This window comes from Triturus cristatus, chromosome 7 (assembly GCF_964204655.1).
Source record: "Triturus cristatus chromosome 7, aTriCri1.1, whole genome shotgun sequence".
NCBI classification, from domain to species: domain Eukaryota; kingdom Metazoa; phylum Chordata; class Amphibia; order Caudata; family Salamandridae; genus Triturus; species Triturus cristatus.
In genome coordinates, this window is record NC_140590.1 from 325,884,417 (window position 1) to 325,903,028 (window position 18,612).

Sequence of the window (18,612 nt, forward strand, 5' to 3'; positions counted from 1 at the left end):
TGTAGCTGTGAGATTCAGTTATTCCTCGTAGTCCCTGGACAGCAGCCAGCTTGCTGGGGGAGTGCTGCTCATTGTACAAGCAGTGCACAAGAGACTGCGGATAGATTACAATGTTAGCAGCGAGACATTGACATGGTCGGCACATTGACATCACAGTAACATATAATGTGCACTATACAGATCGATGCACTCTGCGGGGTGTGGTGGAGGGACAGATGGCGGCTCCAAGCGTGGACTTTCCTGTTTAAGTAGCTGAGACTTGACCTGCTCCTTGGGTGACTTCTAATATTTAACGGTTGGATCCAAGAGGCTGTGCTGGTGGATGTGATACAGGTTAACAAAGGGTCCCGGTTTTGGAGGGCTTCAGTGTTACTGCCCTGAGACTCAGCCAGTGTCTCCCAGCAGGCCCACAGTCGGGTATGTTGGACTGGAGGAGGGGGAGGGTGGACAGGAGTTTGGTGCTGTTGGTATATAGAGGACACCAGAAACTAAGGACGGAGGTTGCATCAGTGAGGAGGGGTCCCTAGGCGGGGTCCTTGAGCATCAACCACTAGAAAGGGAGCGGGTGTTGACATAGAGTCTACGCGCCCTCGTGTTCTCAGCGCTGTTGGCTGAATGTGCCCGTCTGGCTGACGTCTCCCTCATGCGATGGGACCATTCGACTGGTGTACTAGTATTTTGATGCAGATTTCTCAATTTAGGTAGCCTCAGATGTGTTTAAATTCTGTTCTGGCACTGACACTTTTGGGGTTCCCTTTATAAATATTCCAGAATGCAAACGAAAACAAAGTGGAATGAGCTACTCACACCAAATATGGATGGGTTAAGATCTCTGTTTGTGCTAAACAACAGTTACCTGTGCTCGTGCTTGCTGCTTGTTCATTTATTGTCAGTGCACACGGAGCACTGACATCTTTGGGGCAATTCGTGCACTCTAAGCCCAGAACTCCCAGGATGCTTTGTTTTGTAACACAGAAATATGGCGTTTACAGTCTACCAGGATCAGGCACCAGGAGCAGCGTCATTGACAGATCTTCAATTGAACCAATACCGGCTCACAATGACAGTGACGTATCGACGCTCATACCAGAGGGCGGGTGTATTTGAAAGACAAGCTGGGTTACATTGGCGCGTGTGGTTATTTGCTTTGGTTTCCTGGGACATGACCCTTAATGCTCTTTCTCCCGTTGTCCCATGCCATGCACGAGCAGCTCACACAGTCCTGTGTCTTCCTTTCCGTTATGGAATCTGCAAGCATACATTTAAATGGAAAAAGTCCAACTACAAGTAGACAAGGAAAAGAATGAAACGAGCAATGGACTGTGTACTGACGCTTGATGGACAGCTTTCAGGCTTTTAACAGCTAAGGCGGAGGAGCGTCGCCCTCACTACTTTTTAGCTCTGTAAATTAAGGAAACAGTAAATGATAATAGCTGCTTGTTTTGTTGTTATCATTTTATGTTTCCCTGCTGCAGCAGCTCTGTGGGTGGGGCTGCTCTGCTCAGAGCAGGGCAGGTAAGGCGTGGTTTGCCCACTCCAAGTGTGCATGAATGCTTGGCCAGCCGTCTCAGGCCGGCCAAACATTCATGCGCACTTTGCATGTTCTCCACACAGGCTGCAGTACAGCCTGGCTGGAGAACATGCCCAGGCCCCCAGTCCCTGGCTGAGTGCCGCACCGGTGCTCAGACCAATCACCCTGCTGCATTGGCTATGGGGAGCGTGGGAGCCGGGTACTTCCTGCTTCCCTGTTGTGGCCTGAAGAGATGACGGAGGAGAGACGAGAAGGGACACCGCAATCTGGTAATTTTTTTTTCCTTTATTTTAAACCCCCCACTCCTCCGCCCCCGATCCATGCCGGCCGCCACTGAGTAAGACTGATAACAATTTCATAGCTTGCACCATCCTTTATTGGCAATTAGTATCATCTGATTACTTTTTAGGCAGCAGCACTTTGAATTGTTGGAATTTTAATTTTTTCAATAGAGATATCTATATCTCTATATATCTATAGCTATATGTATCTTTCTCTCTCTCTCTCTCTCTCTCTATATATATATATATATATATATATATATATAGATATGTCTATATATATATATATATAATATAAATATAGAGAGAGAGAGCGATATGTTTATATATATATATATATAAATATATATATATATATAGAGAGAGAGCGATATGTTTATATATATATATGTATATATGTGTGTGTGTATGTACATATACACCCACAGAATGAAACAGTTGAGTAAATATTATAATATATAGGTGTTATTTCATTTTATTGTATATTTTAGGGCAGTTTTCAGTTCCGCTCTGTGAGCATTTCCTGGGTGGCAGTGCAAGACTCCTCAAATCTTGCTTCTCTTTTTCTGTGTCTCTAGTGACATCTCTTTGGGGAGGTTGCTAAATACTTCTTTCACTTCCTTTCTCGGAATAGCTGTCAGTAGCGCAGCAGGTGCGGTGGCACTGGGGTGCAGGGTGCGAGGGGACCCCTGAACCACTAAACTCCACTTCTGCTTTTACTATCTGGGGGGGGGGGTAGGAATCAGTGTAGTTTGATTCTGCCGTCGCAGCCCCGCAGTACGACCATTTATTCCCCCACACAGTGCTTTAAAAGGGGGTGATAGGTTGTGGTGGGGCTGCTTTGATGCAGGGCCATTGAGACATAATTATTTTTGTCAATTGCAGGCTCCATGAGCCAGATGTGAGTCTGGGAGCGAATGTGACTTCAAATTCGAATGGTTAATTCGGAACAGACTGAAATCAAGGGAAGAGGATGTATGGCAAAGTTTGTTCAGAATACAAAGGCCAGACACCCTGGCCTGGTTCCATCATGGCATGTTGGATAAGAAACTTAAACAAGGCAACAGGGTACAAGTCATGCATTACATGTAGAGTGTCTGTGTTTAAAGGGTATGTGTGATTGTGGTCAAAGAGGATGGAAGAGATATTGGTGAAGAACATGCAGAGCCGTTGGTGAAGCATGACCAAGGGTCTACTGTGGAAATGGGTGAGCTTTTACCATTCAAACGCCTTACCACGTTAACAAAGGGTGCCCAACCTGTTAAACACAAACTAGGGTACGTACCTCTCGTGTAAGGAAGGAACTCTCTGGTGCGACTGATAAAATGTGTGCAGAAGGGATGATTTTACCTATAGTCACCATGGCTTTCTCCTATTGTGAGAACAAAGAGCGGTGATGTGCATTACTCTGTCAAGCATTATTCATCCTACAAACTTGATGATATAATTACAATGATAGGTGGGTGGGCCGCTTTATTTTGTATTTTTACCAGTTTGACTTAAGGTCAGCCTGTTGCCAAGCAGAGGTAGCAAAGGAATCACCGTACAACTGCCAGCCACTGTGGTGTTTATGAGTTCAAAAGGATGCCATTTGGGGTGGCATCAGCACTGGCTATGTATCATCACCTTATAATGCATTCACTTTTTGGCGGGACGATGTGGCATCCTGGCATTTCAGGAGGTGAATGCTTTAAAAACAGAAGATGAGGATGTAGGACATGTGATTTCAGCGGAAGGTTCAAGACTGAGGCAAAGATTGATGAAGATGATACAGATCGTGCTGCATATTGAAATAGAGCTCAGACACAATTTCCTGGGTTGTTGTGACTTTTATGCAAAACTGATTTTTGCTAAACTGAGGGTGTCAGAGAACATGGTTTAGGGGCCCTGTGGGCTCAAAACGGGACAACATGGTGGCTTCTGCTAATGCCTGCTGATACCACAAAGAATATGGTACTCTGCAATTGAGAAAGAGAGCTATCCTGTATGGCAATGCTCCCACATCTTAGCAGAGGAGCCGCCCCTGCGCAGCACAAGCCTGAGGTAACACAGACTGTTACTAGGTGTCCTCACAGAGATCCGCACAAGCTTGAAGTGCCACGGACTGTTACTAGGTGTCCTCACAGAGATCCGCACAAGCTTGAAGTGCCACAGACTGTTACTAGGTGACCTCACAGAGATCCGAACAAGCTTGAAGTGCCACAGACTGTTACTAGGTGTCCTCACAGAGATCCGCACATGCTTGAAGTGCCACAGACTGTTACTAGGTGTCCTCACAGAGATCCGCACATGCTTGAAGTGCCACAGACTGTTACTAGGTGTCCTCACAGAGATCCGCACAAGCTTGAAGTGCCACAGACTATTACTAGGTGTCCTCACAGAGATCCGAACAAGCTTTAAGTGCCACAGACTGTTACTAGGTGTCCTCAAAGAGATCCGCACAAGCTTGAAGTGCCACAGACTGTTACTAGGTGTCCTCAAAGAGATCCGCACAAGCTTGAAGTGCCACAGACTGTTACTAGGTGTCCTCACAGAGATCCGCAAAAGCTTGAAGTGCCACAGACTGTTACTAGGTGTCCTCACAGAGATCCGCACAAGCTTGAAGTGCCACAGACTGTTACTAGGTGTCCTCAAAGAGATCCGCAAAAGCTTGAAGTGCCACAGCCTGTTACTAGGTGTCCTCACAGAGATCCGCACAAGCTTGAAGTGCCACAGACTGTTACTAGGTGTCCTCACAGAGATCCGCACAAGCTTGAAGTGCCACAGACTGTTACTAGGTGTCCTCAAAGAGATCTGCACAAGCTTGAAGTGCCACAGACTGTTACTAGGTGTCCTCACAGAGATCCGCACATGCTTGAAGTGCCACAGACTGTTACTAGGTGTCCTCACAGAGATCCGCAAAAGCATGAAGTGCCACAGACTGTTACTAGGTGACCTCACAGAGATCGGCACAAGCTTGAAATGCCACTTACTAGGTGTCCTCAGTGATCCGCACAAGCTTGAAGTGCCACAGTCTGTTACTGAGTGTCCTCAGTGATCCGCACAAGCTTGAAGTGCCACAGCCTGTTACTAGGTGTCCTCACAGAGATCCGCACAAGCTTGAAGTGCCACAGACTGTTACTAGGTGTCCTCACAGAGATCCGCACAAGCTTGAAGTGCCACAGACTGTTACTAGGTGACCTCACAGAGATCCGAACAAACTTTAAGTGCCACAGACTGTTACTAGGTGTCCTCACAGAGATCCGCACAAGCTTGAAGTGCCACAGACTGTTACTAGGTGTCCTCAAAGAGATCCGCACAAGCTTGAAGTGCCACAGACTGTTACTAGGTGTCCTCACAGAGATCCGCACAAGCTTGAAGTGCCACAGACTGTTACTAGGTGTCCTCACAGAGATCCGCACAAGCTTGAAGTGCCACAGACTGTTACTAGGTGTCCTCAAAGAGATCCGCACAAGCTTGAAGTGCCACAGACTGTTACTAGATGTCCTCACAGAGATCCGCACAAGCTTGAAGTGCCACAGACTGTTACTAGGTGTCCTCACAGAGATCCGCACAAGCATGAAGTGCCACAGACTGTTACTAGGTGACCTCACAGAGATCGGCACAAGCTTGAAGTGCCACTTACTAGGTGTCCTCAGTGATCCGCACAAGCTTGAAGTGCCACAGATTGTTACTAGGTGTCCTCAGTGATCCGCACAAGCTTGAAGTGCCACAGCCTGTTACTAGGTGTCCTCACAGAGATCCGCACAAGCTTGAAGTGCCACAGACTGTTACTAGGTGTCCTCACAGAGATCCGCACAAGCTTGAAGTGCCACAGACTGTTACTAGGTGACCTCACAGAGATCCGCACAAGCTTGAAGTGCCACTTACTAGGTGTCCTCAGTGATCCGCACAAGCTTGAAGTGCCACAGACTGTTACTAGGTGTCCTTACAGAGATCCGCACAAGCTTGAAGTGCCACAGACTGTTACTAGGTGTTCCCACAGAGATCCGCACATGCTTGAAGTGCCACAGACTGTTACTAGGTGTCCTCACAGAGATCCGCAGAAGCTTGAAGTGCCACAGACTGTTACTAGGTGTCCTCACATAGATCCGCACAAGCTTGAAGTGCCACAGCCTGTTACTAGGTGTCCTCGGTGATCCACACAAGCTTGAAGTGCCACAGACTGTTAGTAGGTGTCCTGAGAGTGAGCCTCACAAGCATGCATTTTGATTAAGTAGGGAACAGTAGGTGCTGTGAGATTGAAAAAGACTACCAGTAATTTTTTAGCAATTACACTACAAAGTACAACAATTGGAAAATAGTGAATAAGGCAGTTATTATATTATTGAGTTGGGATTAATTGTTCATTTAAAATTACTATACTTAGTAAGGACGACAACAATAAATGCAATCAGAGACATAGAAGAAGGATTACAGTGGCATCATTGCAAAAGGACCACAATAGCACATTCAAGCAGCAATATAGAAGAAGGACCACAATGAGACATACAGACAACAATGTAGAAGGAGGACCACAATGGCACATAAAATCTTTATGAAGGATGCACTCACAATAAAAAAAAAATAATTGATCAGATTGCAGGAATGCAGTGGGAACCTGAGTATGGTATTGTCAAGAGTCATGAAGAAAAGTATGCAAATTCCAAAAGACACCCTCGAGACCCCTTGTTAAAAATGTTTAATGGGTAAGTCTGCATATGGCAATGCCCCTTAGCGTTATAATCACTTCTTTGTACAACAGATATAAAGTTAAATGGTGAGAAACTCTTCAGACTGTAAGCGGATGAAGTTGTAAAGCAAAACATAATACTAGAAGCTTCTGTCTGATGTTATTTTTAAAGGAAATCATTTTTATATAGCATTCATTCAACGCCAAAAAATCATTTTCTTTAAAAATACCAGAAGATACCTAATAATCAAGTATTTATATTCCAACTAGTTAGATCATAGTTCAAGAAAGCATTTGCTTAAAATGTAGAACGTATTGCTTTCATAGGGGAACCTTTTTCCTTCCTCTCGCTGCTGCCGCGAGTTCGTGCCTCCTGTGCCTGCTCCTGTGCCCGCTCTCGTTTTTATGCTGTAATTTGCCCGCTCTTCTGGGCTACTGTGTTGCCTTTTTGTCCTTTGTTTTTCCTGCCCTCCTGGGCTACTGTGTTGCCTTTTGTCCTTTGTTCCCCACCCTCCTCTCCCATTGCTCTCTGGTTCCGTTTCTCCCGCTGCTGCGGCCCCTGCGGCCCCGCCCTCCTCCCTCGCCCATTCGCCCTCCCACCCACCTCCCAGCTGCTCCTCCCTCCCACCTCCCCTTCCTAATGGCGGCAGCGCGCAGCGGGCGCGCCGCTGGTGTGCAGAAGGCATGCCGAAGGCAAGCACGTCTGCGCCCATCCACGCCTGGACCGTGCCAAGCGCCAGACCACTGGCCCCCGCCAGCACCACGACACCCTACTCCGCTACAACGCCAACCTCCTTCACACAATCCACGCCGGCCGATCAACCACCTGCATCCAGGCCACCAGAAGCTCACCCAGAGACCCATCATCTGCCAAAACTGCATCTTCCCCAGCCAGCAAACACCTGCACGTTCTGCCTCTCCCACCAGGGCAAGTCGAAACCATCTCAGATGCATACTACTCAACTCCCGCTCCATCCACAAGCACGCCGTCGAACTCTGGGACCTGCTCGACTTATCCTTCTTGAATGAGACCTGGATGCACCCCTCTTCGGCGCCCGACATTGTTATAGCCATCCCGGATGACTACAAGATTACCCGCAGGGATCGCACCAACAGACCGGTAGGAGGAATCGCAATCGTCCACTGGAATGCCCTTAGAATCTCGACCAGCACCGAAGACACCCTTAGCACCGACGAACACCTGCACTTCCAGATCCACATAGATCCCAACACCACCCTCAGAGGAACCCTCATCTACAGATCCCCCGGACCCCGACCAGAGTTCAGCGACTCCATCACAGACATCGTCAGCCCGCACGCACTGGCCTCCACAGACTACATCCTCTTCGGAGATCTGAACTTCCACCGCGAGAACGCCAACGACAACAACTCCACCACCCTGCTCAACAACCTCGCCAACCTCGGACTCAAACAACTCATCACGACACCCACCCACTCTGCCGGACACACGCTCGACCCCATCTTTTCCGCCAGCAACCACGTCACCTTCAGCCACAACACCGAACTTCACTGGACCGACCACCGCTGCATCCACTTCTCCTTCGAGAAAAACACTGCACACAACCACCTGCAACAAATCCCCCACCGCAGCTGGAACAAGGTCACCGAAGACCAGCTAATCACCACCCTCGTCCTAGACCCACCAACCGACCACACCGACACAGCTGCCCGCAACCTCAGGCAATGGATCGACGACTGCGCCAACACCCTCGCCCCGATCAAGAAGCCCTCAAACAGACGCACCGACAGAAGGGCCATCTGGTTCACCTCCGACCTCCAAGCATCCAAGCAGACTTGCCAAAGACTCGATGGTGACACGAACAGACACCAGACAACCACGCAGCCCTCAAGAACACCAGCCGCAGACACCACCAACTCATTCAAACCGCCAAAAGGACCTCCTTCAAGGAACGCATCGACAACAACGCACACAACAGCAAAAAGCTCTTCACCATAGTGAAAGAACTTGCCAGCCCCAGCTCCAGCTCTAACGACATCCCTCTGTCACAAGACCTCTGCGACTCGCTAGCCACCTTATTCCACCGCAAGATCATAGACATCCACGACAGCTTCAACACCCTGACCCCCCGACAGCCGCAGACACCTCAAACTCACCGCCCCCCAGCCACACCGGCCTCCTGCTCTCCTGGAACCACATCAACGTCAACAGCACCATCAAAACCATGAACACCATCCACTCCGGCTCACCGTCAGACCCCTGCCCCCACCACATCTTCAACAAGGCGAGCTCCATCATTGCTCCCCAACTCCGGAAGATCATCAACAGCTCCTTCCAGATCGCCACCTTCCCGGAGAGCTGGAAACATGCCGAGATCAACGCCCTACTCAAGAAACCAAAGGCAGACCCAACGGACCTCAAGACCTTCAGGCCCATCTCTCTGCTCCCGTTCCCGGTGAAAGTCACCGAGAAGATCATCAACAGACAACTGACCCGTTTCTTCAAAGAGAACAACACCCTGGACTCGTCCCAATCCGGATTTCGCAGCAACCACAGCACTGAAACCGCCCTCATCGCCGCCACCAATGACATCAGGACTCTGCTGGACAAAGGCGAAACCGCGGCCCTCATCCTCCTAGACCTCTCGGTCGCCTTCGACACCGTCTGCCATCAAACCCTACGCACACGCCTCCACAACGCGGGGATCCGCGACAAAGCCCTGGACTGGATCACCTCCTTCCTCACCGACAGAACCCAGAAAGTTCGCCTCCCTCCATTCTGATCCGAAGACACCAAAATCACCTGCGGCGTACCCCAAGGATCATCCCTCAGCCTGACCCTTTTCAACGTCTACATGTCACCGCTCGCCAACATCGTCCGATCGCACGACCTCAACATCATCTCATACGCCGACGACACCAAGTTGATCCTCTCCCTCACCAAGGATCCCGCCATCGCCAAGACCAACTTCCACGAAGGAATGAAGGCCGTCGCCGAATGGATGAAGAACAGCCGCCTGAAGCTGAACTCGAACAAGACGGAGGTCCTCATAGTCGACTCCACCCCCTCCGCCTATGACGACTCCTGGTGGCCGGCCTTGTTAGGAGCTGCACCAACACCCACTGACCACGCACGCAACCTGGGGGTCCTCCTGGACTCATCACTGTCAATGACCCAGCAAGTCAACACCGTCTCCTCCTCCTGCTTCAACACCCTCTGAATGCTTCGCACGATCTACAGATGGATCCCCACTGAAACCAGAAGGACGGTCACCCAGGCCCTCGTCACCAGCAGGCTGGACTACGGCAACGCCCTCTACGCAGGCCTCACGGCCAAACTCCAGAAAAGACTTCAACACATACAGAACACCTCCAAACGCCACGTCCTTGACATCCCCTGCCACAGCCACATCACTGACCACCTGAGAGACCTGCACTGGCTCCCCGTCATCAAGAGGATCACCTTCAAACTCCTCACCCACGCTCACAAAGCACTCCACGATGCCGGACCAACATACCTCAACAAACAACTCACCTTCTACACTCCCAACCGCCCGTTTCGCTCCGCTGACCTCTCCCTCGCCACCGTCCTATGCATCCACAGTACCACCACCGGCAGCAGGTCTTTCTCCCACTTCGCCGCCAAGACATGGAACACCCTCCCCATCCACCTATGACAGACCCAGGACCCTACTGACCTTCAGGAGACTTCTCAAGACCTGGCTGTTCGAGCAGTAGCAGCTTCCACCTCCCCCTTACTGTCTTGAGACCCTCGCGTGTGAGTAGTGCGCTCTAAAAATGGATTGATTGATTGATTTTTCTCAAACTGCTCTTGCGTTCATCAGATAGTCCTTGCCACATGCTGAAAACAATGCTCCTCGTGTTGTATTGAAATCACTTCCTGGAAGATGAACAGATATACCAAACAGCCAAAACCATTACATGAGAGATCTTTAGTCCTCTGAGGTCACTGTATCTATATCTTTAGAAGAATAGTGCCAATAGCTCTGGCAGACAGCTGCACTGGCAGACAGACCTAACTTTGAGTCCAATTCACGGTCTTTAGCAGGTGTTCCTGTAAACACTCTTTGACGGTCTAGGTTTTCCAGATATTCAAAAATCACTTTTTACGGTGGAAGTGCAGGTACTCGGCCCATACAATAAAGCAACCTAAACCAGAAATGTTGCTTAATTACTCATTAAATAGACTTCCAACTTTGTCACATTTCAGCAAGCAGCAATCTGAGGACGAAATCGAGTAAATCAGAATGAAAGGTAAAAAAGACTAGCAATCTGTCATCCAAAAAATTACATTCCAGCACTATCAATAGGACTATGAGAAAATGTTAATAATCTTACTGTTTAGTTTATTTATTTATTTTATTTGTGAGTTTTGTATAGTGCCTGAATCACCTTCCGAAGGGGTATCTCTGCGCTGTGGGAGTGCAAAAGGAGAATAACAGGATAGAAGTCTAAAATAGAAAGGTATTAAGAAGCCTTCCAAATTGAAGAAGATTATGGCATTGCCTCAGAGGGGTGGGGAGCTGATTCCAATATAGGGGAGCAAGGTAAGAGAAGGCTTTCCCGCCCATCCTTGACTTCTTGACCCGGGGCACCTGAAGAAGAAATTTAGATCCTGATCGTAGCACCCTAGTGGGGTTGTACTGTTTAAGTTTCTCAGCAAGAAAGACAGGGCCCATGGACGGTGCAACAGATCTTAAACTTAGTATGCTTGCGTACCGGGAGCCAGTGGAGCTGTTGAAGAAGAGGGAGAGAGGCTGTTCTGGGAGGGACATTTGAGACCAGGAGTGCCGCGGTATTCTGGACTACCTGCAGACGGCTGAGCGAGGACTCATTTGCTGAGACCAGCAGAGCGTTGCAATAATCTAATTTGCTTAATACCAGTGTCTGGATGAGGGTTTTTCGTGTGAAATCTGGAAGAAACGGTAAGACTCGCCGCAGCAGACCGAGTACATGGAAGCAGGAGCCAACAGTATAGGCCACATGTTCCTTCAAGGGCAATGCCTGATCAAGGCGCACACCCAGATTCTTGACAACAGTCTTTGGTGCAGGGGGGGGGCCCCAAGATCCGCTGGCCACCAATCTGGTGACCACAGCAACGGAGCCTCTCCAAAGAGCATGATCTCAGTCTTCCCTACGTTAAGTTGGAGGAAATTGCTCCTCATCCAATAGGATATTGCTATCATGCCTGGGGATAAAGTGGACTGGGCAGACAGAGTCGATTTGTTAAATGAGAAGAGTAGCTGAGTGTCGTCAGCATAAGAAATAGGGGTAAAACCAAAGGACCTGAGAAGGTTGGCCAGAGGAGCGACATATATATTGACCAGGGTCGGGCTCAGGCATGAGCCCTGAGGCACTCCCTTAGTCAGCTACATGGTTTTTGATCGATAAGGGCCTAGGTTCACAGTCTGTGAGCGAGTGGAAAGGAAACGTGTCATCCACTGAAGGGCTAATCCTCTAATTCCCATTTCCTCCAATCTCCTGAGCAAGATCTGATGGGCGACCGTGTCGAATGCGGCCAAAAGATCAAGCAGCACGAAAAGTGTGGAATGGCCGCTCTCCAAGGCCAGCCTGATATTATCCGTGATGGCCACCAGGGCTGACTCCGTGTTCTGTTTAGGCCTGAACCCTGATTGAGAAGGATCAAGGCTACCGGAGGATTCGACAAAGTCCGACAGATGTTCCCTTTAAGGATGCCTGGCCCCCACTCCTCTAACCTGCATGCTCTAAAGGACATGACATCTGGCTACTACCATTTTTCTGAAGCCTGCACTTCCTGTATGATGGTCACCGACATGTTCATGAAAGTTTCACTTCCTTTTTAGGTCTCAGCATAACAGACAGCTCAGCCTACCAGACAGCACAGCTGTCTGTTATGCTAAACAAATCTTGGTGAGCTTCAGAAAGTTGACCTAGGAATGCCCCTTGCTTGCCATTGGCTTTATGGTTTGTAACTCATGTTGTCCTGCTTTCTATTTGCTGGTTTAGGCTTTCAAGTCTCACTTCATTCCTCCCAAAGCCAAAACCTTATTTACCAGCATCTTTCTGAGAGCTTTCTTGCTGTAAACAGGCCTATAAATCTTGCTCTTATCTCATCACATTTGCTGTGCATTTAAGACAGGTCAAATGTCAAGCTGTGTCTTTGAGGGAGCGCGGCTTGGTGTTTACTTTACACTGGGCTTGCTAATGTACTGATACCCTATGGCTTGCGCTTATCTTCCACGCTTGTCTGTTACCACAAAAAAAATTCTGACCGTGAAAAAATGTGTTATCTTGCTTTGTTCTGTGAAATTTCCTGTACAGGCGATTGTCTAACTCGCTTTTTTTAGCTGGGCAGTGCGTGTGCTTATGAAGCAAACACGATGGACATGAAAACAGTACACTGCCATCACGGCGGGAGTGAGGATGGCTTCTGATGGGGAGCCCAGTCACCTCAAGTAAATAATTCCCTTCCATGCACAGGCAGAATGAGAGCTAGGAGGCTGTGTTTGTATCTGTGGCATAAAGCCGCTCCTATATGCGCTTGTACGTTTACTGTTTTGAAATACTGTGAAGCGAACCTTTTCTATTTACAAAGTGCTTATTTTGGGCGGAGAGCTACTGGTTTTTGAGCACTCACAATTTTATTTGCTCTGATCGGATGATTAAATGGTTTGGAATCCAGGGGCTGTATCATATTGGCTCTGCGCAAAGCTGAGTGCCTGTTTTTTTTCTGCTTGACGTGCCTAAAGTTCAAACATATAACTCCGAGCTAATGCATGAACTTTAGATATAACAAGTCGAAAACAGAGGGAGGCAATATCTGTTCACTGTTTCCGAGTTGTTCTGTTCAAAGTCTATGCATTAACTTAGAGAAATTCCAAATGATATGTTTGAAACTTTGGGGCCCTCGCATGCAAAACAAGCACTGGCAGAGCCAATAGGTCTTGCGTATGTGAGAGCTACTGGCTTTGCTAATGTCTTTTAGCCATGTTGTAGAGCAGCGTCGCTGCTGTACAGCATGGCCAAAGGTTATATAAAAAAAGCACTAGAGGCCCTTTCTGTTACCTTCCCGCGTCATATTGCTTTTTAAAAATAACTTTTAATGCACTTTTTAAAAAAAAAATAACTTTTAGCCATGCTGTTCAGCAGCTACACTTCTTTACAACATGGCTAAAAGATATTGGCAAAGCTAATAGCTCTCATATAGGCAAGACCTATTGGTTTTGCCAATGCTTGTTTTAACTTTTGCTGCCTGGCGTCTGAAGATGTGACTTATTCTATGATACTCACCAGCTTTCGGGATGCCTGCATTGCCTGTATGACACTGGACGCCATGTTCCTGATAGCAGGTAACCTTTAGAATGCCCACTCCATGATCTATTCTGACGGAGGCACTTTTTTGTATGATGGTTCCCACAATTTTCCTGGAGGTGGAGTTTTTTGTGTTAGTCCTGCTCTGCCATGTTACTTAAGAAGGCACCTTCGATATTCCAATTATCATGATGTTCCTAAGGGCCATATGTCCTGTGTGTTGGTTTCACTGATTCTTCTTATCGTGTGATTTTCAATGTGACAGTATTGTCCATGTTTCTGAATGCGTGACTTCCTGCATTAGAGTTGCCGCCATGTTCTAATGGTGGGACTTCTATGTGACATTGGTCACTATTTTAATGAAGTGAAGATTTCCTGTGTCGAAATTACCTTCATGATTTTGAAGGGAGCACTCGCTGTGTAAGGCTTGTGGTCAAAAGACCCTCTTCATCTATTCTTCACTCAAGACTGAACTCGTTAGCAGATCTTACCAATGATCGTAATTATTGTCAATGTGTCCATGAGACAAGCTCTGCACCTCCAGAGTCTCTGTATAATGTATGGTAGTTTGAAATTTACATCATGGTTTCTGCTTGCTGCCTTGTTTTTCTGAAATGAGTATTTCTTCTTTGACTCTGGTTGCCATGTTCCTGAAGGTGCAACCTTTGTATGATCATCACTGCCACTATAAGAGGCACTTCCTATTCGTGACTCCCCATGAGTTACGAGAGGTAGAACTTCCTGGGTGATCCTCACTGCCATGTTCCTTAAAGTGGAACTTCCTTTGGGATAGGCCCGCCCATGTTCCTTATCATGCGGCTTCCTGCATGGCACTTGCTACGCTATCCCTCTTTGCGGGCCTTCTTTCTGTTACTTCATGGCATGTTTTTAAAGGACAGACTTCCTGTATAATACTCCCTTGCAGGAACCTGAAGAAAGTGCTTCCTGTAGGGCAACTGCTGGTATAGTCCTCAAGGTGGCTATCTGTGCACTGTGCTCGCGATCACGTTTCTGGAGGTGGAACATCTTGTATGATGCTCACTACCAGGACCATGAAGATCTGACCTTCTGTACAGCCCAGGAATGCTTTAAAATGGTTTCGGAGGCCACCAGCAGGTCTTCTCAGCCCATCCTTACATTAGATTTAATATATTAGTGGGTATTAGGTTCACGTTCACCCTCTTCCTGAGCTTTCCTGCAGACGTGGAGGTGGTGAGGGAGCTGCAGGTACAGTAATGTTAGTACTTGTGATGCTGGTGCATAAGTCCAAGCAAAGAAACATAAAGAAATACATTTTGAAGGAACTTCCCCTTTAATATTCCCTACTTATAGCTTTTTTTAAACCTCGGAGTAGGTTACTCTGCTGGGTTGGAGAAGCCCTGCAGAGAGCAAAGTTGAGGCTGCAGTCTGTTGATCCTAGATAAAAGCAAAACAGCAGGGTTTCGAAGACCAGGACAGCAAGGCAAAAACAAGCACTAGTCTGTGTGCGCCATGTTTACCAGGCGTGCCAGTAGGTGGGACCTCAGATCCTCAGCGAAAGGGGAAGTCAGCACAGCAGGATTGCAGTGCAACCGATTTCTGATCTCAGGACGTTCATACTGTGACAAAATGCATGTGCGTGACAATGCTTGTAGAGTCAGATGATGTTGTGGCTGTGATAGCTGTGACCCCAGCCCCACTGCCTTTCACCGACACCGCCCTGTAGCCAAATCTCACGATTTCACCTATGTTCCAGGGTTTACCAACGTAGGTGCAAGAAAGTCGGCCCACGCCAGGTTTTCACTGCAACCACTGACAATGCAAATAAATAAATCCCCCGGCCCTTGCTCTCGCCCCTCAGGCTCTAAGTTGAACATATCTTCTGCCACTAGGCCTTGGTAATATTTTAGTTAAATAGTACGGGTGGCAAGATTCACAGATACACTGAACAAAGTCGCGAAGTTGCCATTCCAGGCATTGAGGGGGTAGAAGGAGAACTGGAGGCAGACATTTTTTTAATACATAGATCAAATGATGCCCTTTAAAAATGCTATACAAATCTTACTGGCTAAAAATCATTGGTTAGGGGTATTTTTCACCAAGAGTTGTTTGATTTCGTGTATTCTGTAGAGCTCTCTTGCGTTGCCTTGGCTGTCGCATCAGAGTACTAACACACACGAGACAGACGTCTATCCAGAATAATCCAATACTTCAATGCCTGTCGCTGTCCCCCAGGGGTACTATGTAAAGATGACGCTGAAAAGACATCTGTGTACCCAACTAAAGCGATCTACCCTTGGTATAAACCACTGGGGCAAAGCAGAACATTTTCATTAAGTGGCATAACAGCAATCATGCACATCTTTAAAAAACTAGACCACAGCACAAATATTGGACATACTACAACTCATAAGCCATTAAACATTAAGTCAACTCTACGTCATGCTTTAAGGAATGAAAAACCATCCAAATTGATGGACTAGAATATGAAGACAATTTCCACTAGCATATCTGTACTACTGAAGACTCCAATTTAACATCCTGCTCTACTGCTGTGCCCATGAAAGCGTAAGTGCTCAGAGATGCCCTGATACAACATTCTAGTAGTAGACATTATATACAAGCGTAGAACATGGAATCATGTCTAAATACAGAAAGAAGATTGTTGATCAGTCACTGGGCTACATCAGTTAATATGCTATGGAACACCAGCCTGCCATGTAATGTGTCACAGAATGCCAGCCCTTAGGTTAATGTGTCACAGAATGCCAGGCCATCAGATTATATGCCACAGAATGCCAGCCCATCAGTTAATGTACTACAGTATGTCAACCCATCAGCTAATGTGCCAACGAATACCAGCCCATCTGTCAATGGGCTAACCAAGAGTCCGTTTCATCTGTGAATGTGCCACAGGACACTTGTCCTTCAATTACTGTGCCACAGAATGCCAGCATTATCGGCTACATCGAACAGGCCCTCTGTGTGTGTTACTCTTCGATGGGTAGTGGTGACAACAACAACAAAATCGACGCGCCATAAATGTCATTATACAGTCATGGCGCTCATTATTAGGTATTCTTATGACCACACATACAATATTTTAGCTTCCATTGATTGCAAAATCCGAAATTCACAGGGTGATGTCTTTACCAAGTCATATTTTTTTTAAATACTAGCTTTACTCTTATGTGATTAGCAAGACAAGTACATGCAGTGATTGATCCTCTGATGGTATAAACGTAACATTTGTGTACATACCTGAATGTATGACTTCTTGCAATTTCCAAATAGAATAGTACCTTAAAAGCAAAACTTAACAGTAAGAGTAGAGAACGATGCAACACCATGACTTTGACGCCGCATCCTAGATTGCCTTTACTAAGACACCACCGTAATGCAACTCACTAGTACGTTGTGCGGCCATATCCTTGACCTGTGTCATGACTTGACCATTACTTCAACCTGACCATTAGCTTGACTTGACCATTGCTCTATGGCTCTCACGCCTAATTTGGAAAAATCGGGATTTAGAATAGTGTACCATCCCAATGGTTATAATGGTCTGCTGTAATAAGGGTCTCGGTGCATTAAAGGTCAGGTCAAAATAAGTGTATGTTGAAGTAATGAGGAGGTTGAGGTAATGGTTACCACAAAATAATGCTCATGTGCAGTAAGAATCAGTAAAAATAATACGTTGGTTGAAATAATAATTAGATTGGAGTAATGGTCTGGCCAAAGTAAGTGTTAGTCGAAGAAATGGGTCGATCAGTCAAAGTACTGGGGTTGACATCCACCCAAGAGGTTATAGAGGGAGTTTTCAGATAGTAGACGGCTGTCTTGTTCTAAAGTGCAGTCACTAGTATTGTAGAGTGGCCTCCTCTCTAAGGCATAGAACACCATAAGACTTGGGATAAACTGTAAAGCAGAGGCAATAAAGAGAAATGAGACCCTCATCACAAAGGCCCGGTAAGTTGCGATCCCTGCGCAAACACCTGGTTGCGCAGGGATTGATCGCAAATATAAGGGTTGCTGTGTTTATCGGTGAAGATCGCACTGCCTCGTAAATTTCAACAGGTCAAACCTACCAGAATTCACAGCGGGAACAGTGCCCGGTAAATACCGGAGCAGCCTCCTGGATTTGAGGTTAGGAGCCTCGATGATTTTTGTGTGTGTTTTGTGTTGAAGCCACAGTGTTTACAGCGTGCTGCACTCTGTTGGGTGATTAGAGTCCGAAACGGGCACGCTTCTTAATGTGGGTGGCTGCAGCTTCGATGACTAGGTCATGGCACTACTACCAGTTGGTGAATTGGGAACCATGAAGGGTTATATGTAAATAAGGTGTGCAGAGGGCAACAACTGACAGGAAACATGCCCTGCACCACTGGGATTTAAAATATTTTCGAAATAATTAGGTACCAGAATTCACTATCATTAGGAAGAGGCTCGAATACACACTTATGTGCTGTAGAAAAAAGGTGAAATTGTAATAGTGCCCTCATATGCCTCACCTTGGGGAACAAGTTTTTACCTGTCAACCTCTGGAGTTGTCAGGGTGTGTGGTTACTTATAGTCCTGTCCATTCATTTAAACAACTGTTCATTGACACTGTCCTCATCGTCTCAGCCAGCCTTCGAATAATCCACTTGCCCAAGACCTCTAAAAACTCTCACCGAGCCCATGAAGTATAGAATACTACTTATTACATTCAAAAAGTAGATTTTTATCTATGGGCTAGAAAAAAAAAGCCAAAACATCACGACATAACTAATATTTTTGAGTCCAAATATAATTGTAGTGGGCACAGAATACATAGTGATCATTGTAGTTGACCAGTTAGACAGGGCCCTCCACAA

At 47.0% G+C, this 18,612-nt stretch overlaps 1 protein-coding gene across 2 annotated transcripts in view; it reads left to right on the forward strand.

Moving 5' to 3' along the window:
• LOC146809586 (leukocyte antigen CD37-like) overlaps positions 1–18,612 on the forward strand; it is a 180,919-nt gene that overhangs the window by 33,850 nt on the left and 128,457 nt on the right. Inside the window, exon 1 of one of the 2 annotated variants that reach the window (XM_085616428.1) lies at positions 1,769–1,800. The exons of the other annotated variant lie outside the window; for it this stretch is intronic. The gene's annotated coding sequence lies outside the window, so the exon portion shown is untranslated. Of the gene's footprint in view, positions 1–1,768; positions 1,801–18,612 lie in introns of those variants that run through there. 2 annotated transcript variants of the gene reach the window in all.